The sequence below is a fragment of the Larus michahellis genome, chromosome 2, assembly GCF_964199755.1.
Source record: "Larus michahellis chromosome 2, bLarMic1.1, whole genome shotgun sequence".
Taxonomy (NCBI): domain Eukaryota; kingdom Metazoa; phylum Chordata; class Aves; order Charadriiformes; family Laridae; genus Larus; species Larus michahellis.
The window spans coordinates 84,879,742-84,890,951 of record NC_133897.1 but is presented as its reverse complement, the minus strand read 5'-3'; the positions used below and the strand labels follow the sequence as shown (position 1 = coordinate 84,890,951).

Sequence of the window (11,210 nt, the reverse complement as noted above, 5' to 3'; positions counted from 1 at the left end):
GGTTTGAATCACAGCCTGTGTAACAATCTAATTTTGCTGTAAGCATCTTTACTTTACCTTGTCACTATGGTAGCTTCATATTAAATTCAGTATTTACTTTATTGGGCAATAAAAAAGAGAAATGCAGTCTTTGCCTTTGAACTGATAAAATATTATTTACCTGAACTGCAAATGCCAATATAACTTCTCCCTCTAAAAATACTTTTTCTGTTTCTTAGTGTACTGGGGAGCATTAGTGTATTTTCCCTGTTTTCAAATATTTTGCAAAAAATGCAAAATTTTCAGTGCCATTCCTGACGCATACTTTCATGTGGATGAAGGTAGCATGCTTTTATGAGTTACAGAGGTTTCCAGACACAGTTACCTTTGATATTAAGTAACACTATCTAATAAAGTGTATGCAGTATTTTGTAAATTTAGGGATGGTCTGCTAGCTAGGCATTAGTAAACTTGTATTTTACATTAAGAAACAACATTTGCAGTTGACTTCAGTGATGGTGGAATCATTCTATTTATTTCCAATGACCAAAGTATTATTTAGGGATGTTTGTTGTAGTAAAGTAGCACAGAACTGGCATACACCCCCAGTAAATTTTGGAAATCGGAATACTGCCATGATAACTAAGCCCACTAGTTTTGGTTGAACGGTACAACTGGCATATTAAAAACAGTCTCTTCTACTGCAGTAATTCTATGTCCTGGGTAGGTCAGGGTGGGTCAGACCACCTGTCTAATCAAGGAAAAAATATTTACCTGCGTAACATACAGATAGTGCCTCTGTTTTCCTCTGGTTTTATCATTTTTCATTTCACAGATAAGAAAGTTTAATCTGTTCACTGCACTGAATACAGAAAATTCAAAACCTAATTCAAATATATTAAAATGGCATACACAATGGGAAAGGCTCTAACTGCTCTGTCCTCAAAATCTGTCATAGCTGTGAAATAACTTAGAGCTTTGTGTGTCCCCAGCCTCCAAGCCATCTTTATTGGTAATAATTTATTCCAGCTGCTGCAATTAATAGCTTCTTTTGGCCTGCATTTTTTCTTTCGTGGGCCTCCTTTCCTTCACCTTAAAGCAATAACCCACAACAAGGTAGGGAAAGAAACCATTGCATTACGCCTAGTGAGACCTTAAAGGAGAATACTGAAATGCTGACAAGACTCTGGATGCTTTAACGTGCTGACTCCTACATTCATCACACTTGCTGATGAAGATAGTTATAGAAGACAAAGGAATCATTACAGCATTCACATGGCAGGTTATCCTTTTCAAGTTTTATACAATGCATTGCATTATTTTTATTCTAGAAAGTCAATATAACTTCTAAAAAATTTATGACTTCTTTTTTGATGTCAATTGTTCAGACCTTACGATTAATCTTGTGTTTGTGTAGACTTTCATAGTCTCAAAAGTACATGACGATAACATTAACAATACATACATTAACAATTAACAATATAACAATTAACAATACATACATTAACAATTAACAATATAACATTACAACACTTGACATATGCTGATGTAACTCCATTTACTTTCTCTTTTTTGAGTAGTTTTATCACGTGAGCAAACATTTGAGGCCATTTTGATAACCTATTTTAATTTTTTAGAAATTATTTAGAATCACATGCTCTTTTTTGCCTCAAAATTATTTCATGGCAAAAAAGGGGCAATGTTATTATCTTGGATCACAGAGCTATTCTAAAATATATAAGCACATGAACCTGCGAACCCTTGCGGAATTTCATGAATGTTCCACAAAATGCGAACATCTTCCCATAGGCTATCTGTAGGAAAGTTTCTGTTGCAGGTTTCAATAGAACTTACTCAACTGAGGAAAAAAGGTTAGGCTAGAGTTTGTATAAAATTTTAGATCTAGAAGAATTCAACAGAAATGTTTATATAATTCTCAAATAGGTCCAGTATCTCACTCTTAGTGCTACATGTTTCATTCAAATAAGATGTAATAAAGACTATTTATAATTGGTAATGAAGCACACATTCTGACAAAAGGTGCCTTCAGCCTTGAGATAAAAAGCATGAAAATAGTTTCCTATGGAGCTGGAATGAATTATTTCTTTCAGAAATCCTATATTTTGCTTTTCTTCCTGAAAGAAAATCATAAATATTCCTGCTAAAAGCAATTATTATTGTTACTATTAATTTGAATTATTATTGAATTCTAGGGCAAGCTGAGTTACAAAACATGAATTTGATGGAGTTGACCTTCTAAAACTAAGGTCTCCTCCCAGTCAAAAGTCAGCTTTACTGGCAGTGATACTGAGAAGAGTGAATAAAGGGTCTCACTTAACCTTTCTGAATAAGCGAAAATCTAATTTTAAAAACATTGTGAAAGTGTGTGCATTATTTCTAAAGAAATGCTAGTTAATATTGCAACTCATCAGAACTGTCAACCTAAGTATAATGCCCAACTTTGAAGGAATCAATCTTCTCCTAGTTCTAAAGATAGTAAGAAAAAATCAATAGGTTTGATGTCTTCTTCAAAAGGTAACATTCAAAGCCTATTTACATCTGTGGAAGTAAACACTGACCTTTTTTATATTATTCAACATAAAAGTATTTTAATTCAGATTGAACATAGATTGAAAAATCACATCCCAGGTGGAGCCATGGACTATTTCTCCACAGAAATATTACACCAGAAACTAAGTTCTCATATTCAAAGAATTTAGTCTTTCACAAAATGGGAAGAGGTTACTGATTCCTTTCCAAGCAATGCTCAGGACTGTCACAACACATGGACTCCCTCACTGCTCGCCATTCACATGATTTTTCTAAGGAAAGTTTTTCCACCCAGGCCTCTTCCAGTTTCCCAGCTGACACAAAAACTTACTCTTGCCTAAGAGCAGGATTTCCAGTCCTAGGCAGACTTTTCTTTAAGCTATAGACATTTTGGGCTGAGAAAAGGGGAAAATGATTTCACAAAAGGAGAAGTTACCCTACATCCACTCAACTAGAGAACAACTACTGACAGAGTAAAAGCAGAATAATGCAGTAAAATCATTCAGAGGCCTGAGTTACATCTCACTCTACCACAGGCTGGCAGATAATCCATTGGATGGGGGGGAAGTATGTGAATCAGTACTCCTTTTCTGTCATTTACTATTGTTAATAGCTCTGAGGAACACATCCTTTAGGAGCAAATGGATACACAACAGTCTAAAAGCTGAGATTTAAAAAAAAATAATCAGTGGAACACACCAATGTATATGGAAACCATCACATCTATTATTTTGTATATTGTTAAGCCTCCATTTTACTCTCTCTGCAAACACAGAGGTGGCCTGGATATCGTTAGAAAGAAAAGTCATCAGAACACAGAAGTATCTCGCCGAGTTGAGCAGCTCTGGTGGAGTCACAATATGAGGTGAAGCACTCTAGCATGGTGCACAGAGGGTTTCCTGAACCAGGAAAACCTCAGGGGGAGCCAAGAGAGCTGCCAGGAGCCTGCAGGTGACAGGAAAGCAGCTAATGAGACCTGGGCAGGGCCAGGAGCAACCATGGCCAAGGCCCCACACCTATAAAATAAACCCCCAGGGAGCACTAGCAGCTGGGAGTGCCCCAAACAGAGTGGGCAAACAGGATGTGGCACAGCAGTTTGTGCACAAGGGTGTGCAGGAAGGGCACTGAAGCTCTGCCGCCTCAACCAGCAAGCAATGGTATCTACCAGGCAGAAGGCCATGGTCTCTCTAAACTTTGCACTCACAGAACAGAACAGCTGATGCAGCTTCCCAGACAGAGCTCCACTGGGAACATGCTGCCACCCATGTGCCAGGCTGAAGGTTGTGCCCTACTCCTAGGCCAGTAGCAGATGGCAGCAGTGAGCACACCTGTGGGAGGTGTGCCCAGGTGGAGGAACCCCTCTGCTTAGTGACAGAGCTCCAACAGGATGTGAGTAGGTTGAGGAGTATCGGGGAGTCTGAGAGAGAGATAGATTACTGGAACCTAGTTCCAGTAGGAATCCTAGAGGATTCCCTAACCCACCTTCCCAGATGCCCTAGCACAACAGGTACGAGGCTCTGCAAGTGGAGACGAACAATGATGAGGATGATGGTTCATCTAGGTTGGAGGAGTTGTCAAGACTAAGTGAGCCCACACCTTGCATCAAAACCGCTTCCATAACGAAAAAAAGATGTGTCTTTGTCATAGGAGACTCTCTCCTGAGGGGAACAGAAGGCCCAATATGCCAACCAGACCCACTTCTTAGGGAAGTCTGCCGCCTTCCTGGTGCCCGGGTTAAAGATGTGACAACAAAACTTCATACCCAAATACAGCTCTTGTATTATTATCCGTTATTGCTTTTTCAGGTAGGCAGTGATGAAGTTGCAACAAGTCCAAGGGCAATCAAGAGAGACTTCAGAGCATTGGGAAGACTAGCTAAGGGATCAGAAGCACAGGTAGTGTTGTCCTCTGTCCTTCCAGTTGGAGGAAATGAGGGAAGAAACAGGAGGAAATGAGGGAAGAAACAGGAAGAAATAGCAGATCAGTCTCTGGCTCCAAGCCTGGTGTCACCAGCAGAATTCTCGTCTTTTTGATCATGGTCTACATGATACCAGGCCTGCTGGCAACAGATGAGGTACACCTGTTTCAAAGGAGGAAAAGGATCTTTGCACAGGAGTTAGCAGGACTCATTGAAAGAGCTCTAAACTAGATCTGAAGGGGGAAAGGCATAAAACAAGGCTCACTAGAGAGAAGCCTGGTGACAGCACACCAAATGCTGAGGGACAGTGTACTACTGAGGTCCTTCGGTCTGCCATCTCAATGGAGGTAGGGGATGGAGATGCATATGGCAGCAAAGTCACAAGGGTTACTGAAGTGCCAGAAACCACGGAAGTGCCTGAGAATGGTCACAGAGGAATTAGGACTTCTGCCCTGAAAAAGGTGGCAGAATCAATAGCCCAATTGAAATATACCTACACCAATGCATGCGGCATGGCCAACAAACATCAGGAGGAGCTGGAAGCCATTGTGAAGCAGAAAAACTATAATATAGTTGCCATCACGGAAACATGGTGGGATGACTCACATGACTGGGGTGCTTCAATGGATGGCTATAAACTCTTCAGAAGGGATAGGCAAGGAAAGAGAGGCAGTGGGATAGCCCTGTATGTTAGGAAGTATTTTGACTGTCTAGAGCTGGATGATAGTGATGATAGGGTCAAGTGTTTATGGATAAGAATCCGGGGAAAGGCCAACAAGGCAGATAACACGGTGGAAATCTGTTATAGACTGCCCAACCAGGATGAAGAGGCAGATGAAATATTCTATAAGCATCTGAGAGAATTCTCACAATCACTAGCCCTTGTTCTCGTGAGGGACTTCAGCTTACCAGACGTCTGCTGGAAATACAATACAGCAGAGAGGAAACACTCTAGGAGGTTCCTGGAGTGTGTGGAAGATAAATTCCTGACCCAGGCAGTGAGTGAGACAACTAGGGAAGGCATCCTGCTGGACCTGTTGTTTGCAAAAAGAGAAGGACTTGTGGGTGATGTGATGGTTGGAGGCTGCCTTGGGCATAATGATAGTTTTTGATTCTCAGAGAAGTAAGGGGTCTGCAGAAATGCTACCTTTGAGTTCTGGAGGCAGACTTTGGCCTGTTTAGGAGGCTGGATGACAGAGTCCCTTGGGAGGCAGTCCTGAAGGGCAAAGGAGTTCAAGAAGGCTGGCTATTCCTCAAGAAGGAAATCCTAAATGTGCAGGAGCAGGCCATCCCTGTGGGCTGAAAGACGAGCTGTCAGGGAAGAAGACTAGCCTGGATAAACAGAGAGCTTTGGCTGGAACTCAGGAATAAAAAGAGAGTTTATGACCTTAGGAAGAAAGGGTAGGCAACTCAGGATGACTACAAGGATGTTGTGAGGTTATGCAGGGAGAAAATTAGAAAGGCCAGAGCCCAACTAGAACTTAATCTGGCTACTGCCATAAAGGACAATAAAAAACGTTTCTATAAATACATTACCAACAAAAGGAGGACTAGGGAGAATCTCCACTGCCCAGGCAAGTGGTTGAGTCACCATCCCTGGAGATATTTAAAAGATGTGTAGATGTGGCACTTAGGGGCATGGTTTAGTGGAACTTGGCAGTGTTAGGTTTATGGTTGGACTCAATGATCTTAAAGGTCTTTTCCAAACTAAACGATTTTATTATTCTGTCTGCAAGGGCACTGCTTTGCTATATAAAAATTTTCTTTTTAACTCAATATTTACCATAGAAAACCAGCACTGGATTACCATCATGCTTTCAAACACATTGTAAGAAAAAAAAAAACAACCTGCAGTGAGGCAAGATTTACCATTGGACTTTTTTTGTATGTTGAAGAGAGACATGATACCTTTAAAAATAATACCAAACAGCCAAGACCCAGGTAGAATAGTCTTAAATGCTTTTCTTTCAAATATAATACAAATACGCTTGTATACCACAATGCAAGATTTAAGGTCATTTAATGCTGTGGATTTATTTTAAACCGGCAATACAAAAGAAGGAAAAAAAAATTGGTTTTTCAGGAGCAGTATTTACACAGAAAAGAGAAGCAAAAAAGGTGAGGAAGAAGATCTCAGAAGATCTTGATAGAGTTCTTGACTTCTCTACCTTGTCCTAATGAATTAAATATGTAAGGAAAATAAATTGGCTAGAATTTAAATAGACCAGACTCGTAATTGACTGCTCCAAAAATGTGCCCTTTCACTAATGGCTTTGTGTTTCTTTTATCTGAGTGTATTTAGTCTTACCTCTATCTAAAAAGGGAAGCAGCAGACCCCTTATAAAGAAGAAAATCTTAAAAACACAAATGCATAGAAATGAGCAAATGTTAATGAAACCTCCTTCAGGGTTAACCTAAAGTACACATATAACACATGAAACCAGGCTCTACCTCTCTAATCAAATTTTTAAATTGACTACTCTTAATATATTGGGCAATCCCCTAAGATTTTAAAGTCACCTTCTAAATCTAATTGTGAAGGATCATTTACTCTGCTGCTTTTCCTCTGTTTAGAGTATGATAAATTATTCACCTCATAGTCACCACTAAAACTCAGTAAAGGTGATTAAAATCTGGGAAACTAAAGACTCTGCAATGGAGTTGCAATGGAACAGATTACTTCTTTGGGGATAAAACAGCGAACTGTTGCAATTGTCATTAAAACATATATTAGTACCCCACTTACAGGTTAATTTAATTTTTTTTTTTTTCATAACAAGTACAGAGCTTGGAACTACCTTGCTAATTAAGGTATTAAGAGGTCAATGACGCTGTAGTATGACATTTCTATATCTGACACACATTGTCTGAAATCAATATATCTGATCATAATCTGCGTGGGTTGCACCAGAAAGTTGAGGGAGTCAAGACAAATGCTGCACGTATCTCAATATCTAGGGGATCAAAGAGGGTTTTAAATGATGTAGCTTTAACAAGAGGTCAACGTAAGAGAAAACCAACTGTGATCAGTTGTGTGCCATGCTTAATTAGAAACACCGCTGAAAAAACAGAGCTGTCATAGCACTTTTTGAAAGTGTAGACAAAACTGAATTTTGCCAGGCCTACAACATAAGTCTTTATCCTTGCAATGATGTCAGAGTAGGTACAAAGAAGGGAAGGGCAGGGAGAGATGGCTGCAATCAACAGGGTTTTAGTGGGCTACAACAGGTTTCAGTGAAATATGGCTACGCAAGTGGACACTCCATTAACTTATGATATCTTCCAGTCAGTCTAAATTCAGGAGGGAGGGTTTTGTTTCTAAATGGCCTTCTCTTGCCTAGCTTTTTATTTTTCTCTCCTAAGTTTTCTCTAAATGTTCCTTCTTCCACCACTGTGGACCCGTGCTCTCTGAGAAGTAAGAGCAGCTTTAGCTCCAGTCATGAGTCTTGTCTCCAACAACATCATGTGTCCTTTTGACCTTTTATCTTAATGAAGGTACGGGGGAGACCTTTTTTTTATAGCTAGCTGCACCCAGTCCTGAGGGCTAGGACAGGGACAGGGTCTACCTTATCAAATGCTGAAGGAATTGCTACAAGGAGGACAGGAAGTTCCAGACACATTTTTGGATGAAAGAGAGACCTTTTAATTACTAACTCTCTAACCACTCCTCAGATGCTGGCAAATCCTTTTTTTAAATACATGTCAAGGCATATCTTCTGAGGAAGCAACTTTACACAGAGTGAAAAAAAGACAACTTCTTTACCAGCAAAAACTTGCCACTAGTCTTCTTTGGTTTCTTTACTTTTATGAAGTTGTCACCTGGGAAACCTGTATTTCTTCTAATAACTAGTCTTGGCTATTTGCTATGCCTAACATTTTTTTTAAATCTGCAGCCTTGCACACATTCTTTAAGTAAATGTGGTACTCTCTCCCAGGGTCTGAAATGCTCTGTTTACCACATAGAGCAAAAAAGAGAACTTGTGGAGAAAACTGAAAGTTGTCTAATTATCTACATATTAAAAGCTTTAAGATGAATGAAAAAGAGAAAGCAGAGAGATCTGAAATACCAGACAAAAGAATAAGGCCTTTCTGCGGAGACTTTGTCAGAAATTGTCTACAGAGAAATTGAAGGACATAGCAGTAAGTGATCATAGATCTAGGGACTTTTGCTTATGAGGAAAGATTGAAAGAATTGGAGTAATTTCTAGAGAAGGCACAGAGATTATAATTCATAAATATTTCCTGCTTCAAAGGGAGAAAATTAATTGCTCTTGTCCTATCTCCAGTAACAGTATAAATCCTTCACACTTCTTTATCAAAATGTTTATTTGTAAAATTGCTTTTAATGATAAGTAAGCAGTATCATATACTGCAACAGAGATCTGGAATATATATTATCAGAAGCTTTTAAACATACTATAGATACACAGCATATAGCTAATCCTGCTTTGAGGTAACTGAACTTTTAACACCGTTTCCAGCTGTTTTTCCTCCTGTACTATACCTTCATCCATTCTAAATTTTACAGCATTCAAAGAAACAGAAATGTGTTATCTGCTAGCATAATTTGAAGCATTATGCCAGAATCTATTTTTTACCTTAGACAATAGGTATTACAAATTGAGTAGGTTCTGGTCATAGCTGGAGATCAGATTTAATTTCACTTTACCACGATAACTAGCAAAACAGAAGCAGAACTAGATCCTCCATCAATGCTCTGCAATGCAAAAAAACCTGACCGTGCTAATTAATATACTAATCAATTTATGAAGCAAGCAAACAAAAAGAAGTAGAATGGAGAAAATACGGTACCAAGGCATCATCAAGGGCAATGTGATCAGGCATTAAAAAAAAAAAAAAAAAAGCCCTCATCTTCACGATGATTCTCCACACAGGTACAGATAGCATACTTGATTTTTTATCACTGCCCTGCAATATTTTAATGCAACAGCCTTAAACAAAAAATGCAGATGGATATTGCTGTTAAATGCTAGTTATTTTTCCCATAAATTAAAACACTACTTTTTCTTGATGGGGTTTTTACTAACTTGGCATAGAAGTACTTAACTAGGACAAAAAATATTGAAGTAAATTACTGTAGGGAAAAGAAAACTGCTGCAAGCTGTTAGGTATATTTATTACAACTATTACAACACAGAAATTCTTCAAGAACAATCTCCTTAAAAGTACAATTTCTCTATTACTGCCAAGGACCTTGATATCAAGGATGATCTGTTTTGAAAGTGAAGTGATGGCCATGAAAGTTAATTCTTGACTACAGAGAATAAAATTGGTAGAGGCCCCTAACATAACCAGTTCATTCATTTGAAAACAATTGCTTTCAACTGGAGCTAAATATTGGAATAGGCCTCTTCTCCATACAGCCTTTTTTATCCCATCAATCTAATAATAGAAGTGTTCTGGCAGATTCAAGGGATTCTTTTTCCTCATCAATCCACTGGAGATAGGAAGTGCACACATTTCATGGGCAATTATCTGCTTGTAGCTGCTTTTAACCCCAGTGTGGTATTTCTTTCAATTTGCACTAACATGACAGCTGTGGTAGGTCAAACTGGATCATGTTCCATCATATGAGGAGCTGTTATCCCATATATCCTGCCACATTTGTTATAAAAGTTAAGTGCCTTCTATTTCAAGCAATAGTTGAAGGAGTACTCAGTCTGCGTCAAGGTTAAGAAAGCAAAAAAGTCTCCAGTATTGCCTAGAAGAGAGAAACAGAAGACAGAAAAAACTTAAGTTCAGGATCCCTAACATTTGTATAAAGAATGTAGGGTTTTGGTATTTTGGTTCATTTTAATATTTACAATCTTTAAATCTAGCATTTGGAAAAGAACAATTTCTATTACAGTAACCAAAATAAAACGGTCTTTCCTCCAGAGTACATGCAGCTGTGTTACTACTTTCAAAGAAGGAGATCCCACTTATTTGTGAGGGAACAAAAGTTATTGTTAGATTCATGCACAATATTTCCATTGACCTTAATCTGACATATGCCTTAGTACACAATTAGCTATGAAGGCTAACTTCAATGGTGTTAATGCAAGGAAAAATAAAATAGCATAACAGCTCATTATGGAGTTTCTCAGTGGTTGTTTTATTGCCATATCTTTATCATCAACTGTCTTTTTTTTTTTTTTCCTGTGCTAGCAAAAGAAAGTGTTTGAACAAAATTTGACATACATGGTAATATGAGTTTGGTAATCAGAAGATAATGATTATGGACTGAAAACTGTAAACCTGACACTGCTGTGCCTTAAATTATTATTTTCAAATTCGAATTTCCTCTTTTGACACATTTATCTTTCATTTTACAATATAAAATGATATTTAGGAGTGCAAATAGTTGGAAAATTGGACACAGCTGACTAAGCATCAAACCACAGTGTGCTTTCTAGGACAGACATGGATTCAGCTAATGATCATTGTAATCTACGAAATGACACTGTCTTCCTCAAATATATTCTTTTATATTTTCATACTGCGGTATTTTAACTATCATCGTCTGGCATGTTAAAAACAATAGATATACACATAAACAGCTTCAGATTGATATGAAAAAGTTAGCTGTCATGGTGATCTTGTAACCTAACCTCACTAAATCATTCAGTTCAACACAATTAGTGCCAACACATAAAAACATAAAATTGTTTCAATTTAATCTTAATTTTTTCCTTTTCTCTATTATGGAAAGTGCTATTTAACTTTAGCAAGAGAAGCGCTCTGCATTTGTCTCCCTTTTTGG

At 38.2% G+C, this 11,210-nt stretch overlaps 1 long non-coding RNA gene across 2 annotated transcripts in view; it reads right to left on the bottom strand.

Annotated features, from left to right (window-relative positions):
• Positions 1 to 6,633: 6,633 nt before the first annotated feature.
• LOC141739262 (uncharacterized) overlaps positions 6,634 to 11,210 on the bottom strand; it is a 120,665-nt gene continuing 116,088 nt past the window's right edge. For both annotated transcript variants that reach the window (XR_012585650.1, XR_012585651.1), the window contains one exon: positions 6,634 to 10,169. This is a non-coding gene — a long non-coding RNA (uncharacterized LOC141739262). The remainder of the gene's footprint in view (positions 10,170 to 11,210) is intronic.